This window comes from Salmo salar, unplaced genomic scaffold (genome assembly GCF_905237065.1).
Source record: "Salmo salar unplaced genomic scaffold, Ssal_v3.1, whole genome shotgun sequence".
In the NCBI taxonomy this organism is placed as follows: domain Eukaryota; kingdom Metazoa; phylum Chordata; class Actinopteri; order Salmoniformes; family Salmonidae; genus Salmo; species Salmo salar.
In genome coordinates this window covers 107,501-110,000 of record NW_025549062.1, presented here as the reverse complement: position 1 = coordinate 110,000, position 2,500 = coordinate 107,501, and the positions used below count along the sequence as shown (strand labels likewise).

Genomic DNA, 2,500 nt, shown 5'->3' with positions numbered 1-2,500 from the left:
GTGTGTGTGTGTGTGTGTGTGTGTGTGTGTGTGTGTGTGTGTGTGTGTGTGTGTGTGTGTGTGTGTTTTGAGCCCCCCAAAAATACAATCACTTCACCAGGATTGTTTGTGTGTGTGTGTGTGTGTGTGTGTGTGTGTGTGTGTGTGTGTGTGTGTGTGTGTGTGTGTTTTGAGCCCCCCAAAAATACAATCACTTCACCAGGATTGTGTGTGTGTGTGTGTGTGTGTGTGTGTTTTTGAGCCCCCAAAAATACAATCACTTCACCAGGATTGTTTGTGTGTGTGTGTGTGTGTGTGTGTGTGTGTGTGTGTGTGTGTGTGTGTGTGTGTGTGTTTTGAGCCCCCCAAAAATACAATCACTTCACCAGGATTGTGTGTGTGTGTGTGTGTGTGTGTGTGTGTGTGTGTGTGTGTGTGTGTGTGTGTGTGTGTGTTTTGAGCCCCCCAAAAATACAATCACTTCACCAGGATTGTTTGTGTGTGTGTGTGTGTGTGTGTGTGTGTGTGTGTGTGTGTGTGTGTGTGTGTGTGTGTGTGTGTGTTTTGAGCCCCCCAAAAATACAATCACTTCACCAGGATTGTTTGTGTGTGTGTGTGTGTGTGTGTGTGTGTGTGTGTGTGTGTGTGTGTGTGTGTGTGTGTGTTTTGAGCCCCCAAAAATACAATCACTTCACCAGGTTGTGTGTGTGTGTGTGTGTGTGTGTGTTTTTGAGCCCCCCAAAAATACAATCACTTCACCAGGATTGTTTGTGTGTGTGTGTGTGTGTGTGTGTGTGTGTGTGTGTGTGTGTGTGTGTGTGTGTGTGTTTTTGAGCCCCCCAAAAATACAATCACTTCACCAGGATTGTGTGTGTGTGTGTGTGTGTGTGTGTGTGTGTGTGTGTGTGTGTGTGTGTGTGTGTGTGTGTGTGTGTGTGTGTGTGTGTGTGTGTTTTTGAGCCCCCCCAAAAATACAATCACTTCACCAGGATTGTGTGTGTGTGTGTTTTTGAGCCCCCCAAAAATACAATCACTTCACCAGGATTGTCTGTCTGTCTGTCTGTCTGTCTGTCTGTCTGTCTGTCTGTCTGTCTGTCTGTCTGTCTGTGACTTTTTACCCACAGCCCTCGAAAACTTGGAAGAGTGGGTTCGGGGACCACCCGCGGGGACCCGGCCTAGAGTGCACCGTGTGTGTCTCGGGCCCCGACCTCTGACTTCCATACGACTCTGGTTTCTCTTCATTACGCACAAGCCTTTCGCCTTTACTAAAGACTTCCGTGGAGAGGAACACTTACGAGTTCAACGTATTTTTGGAAGGGCTTTGCTTCTGGCAGAGCCCGGTATCTTGTTTCAAGAGAAATTGACAGAGATGACGCCGAGACTTTTGCTCAGGCGTTTGACTTGAAGCCGGCTGACCGACCGGCGTATTTTTTTCCACTCAAAGTAGTCGCTCGGGCAATTGAGTTCAAGCCCGACGATGACTGGTGTATTTGCCGGGCATTGAACAAATAGTCGCACTAGGATTAAAGAGCTAGTGACCTAACGACGCATTAGCGACTTTTAAAAAAAACACACCCGCCTGTCACCAGGGAAGCGTTGGGTGAGGAGGAGCCAACTTTTGCCAAACCGATGAGGTCTGCCGAGGCCCCGGGGCCGAGCGGGTGCAGGGGTCAATTTGTGGGTTATCGCTTCTCGGCCTTTTGGCTCAGATCAAGTGTAGTATCTGTTCTTATCAGTTTAATATCTGATACGTCCCCCATCGGGGGACTACATATTAAATGGATTTTTCGAACAGGGAGTCGGAAATGGGGCTTGCTCCGTCCGCTCCACGCATCGACCCGGTATTGCAGTACCTCCGGGAATGGTGCAACACTTTTCTCCCATTGTCAAGGAAAAAGAAATACACCAAATCTATGTAAAACAGCTAGCAGAAGAAGAGAAGGAATGAAAAAGAAGAATCATCCAAACTGAAACAAGTGCGAAGCCCCCTTCATGGGGGTCCCCGTTTTCCCGCCATTTTACTTAAAAAAAAAAATAAAAATAAAAAAAAAATACATTGGCCAGGAGTGTGTGTGTGTGTGTGTGTGTGTGTGTGTTTTGAGCCCCCCAAAAATACAATCACTTCACCAGGATTGTTTGTGTGTGTGTGTGTGTGTGTGTGTGTGTGTGTGTGTGTGTGTGTGTGTGTGTGTGTTTTTGAGCCCCCAAAAATACAATCACTTCACCAGGATTGTGTGTGTGTGTGTGTGTGTGTGTGTGTTTTTGAGCCCCCAAAAATACAATCACTTCACCAGGATTGTTTGTGTGTGTGTGTGTGTGTGTGTGTGTGTGTGTGTGTGTGTGTGTGTGTGTGTGTGTTTTTTGAGCCCCCAAAAATACAATCACTTCACCAGGATTGTGTGTGTGTGTGTGTGTGTGTGTGTGTGTGTGTGTGTGTGTGTGTGTGTGTGTGTGTGTGTGTGTGTGTGTGTGTTTTGAGCCCCCCAAAAATACAATCACTTCACCAGGATTGTTTGTGTGT

The 2,500-nt window shown here is 47.1% G+C and overlaps 2 non-coding genes across 2 annotated transcripts; both read left to right on the top strand.

Moving 5' to 3' along the window:
- The first annotated feature begins 1,201 nt into the window (after positions 1 to 1,201).
- Positions 1,202 to 1,317, top strand: LOC123735133 (U5 spliceosomal RNA). The gene has a single exon (XR_006765280.1). It is a non-coding gene; the product is annotated as a U5 spliceosomal RNA (small nuclear RNA).
- A 346-nt stretch (positions 1,318 to 1,663) lies between these two features.
- Positions 1,664 to 1,854, top strand: LOC123735168 (U2 spliceosomal RNA). The gene has a single exon (XR_006765299.1). It is a non-coding gene; the product is annotated as a U2 spliceosomal RNA (small nuclear RNA).
- The last annotated feature ends 646 nt before the right edge of the window (positions 1,855 to 2,500 follow it).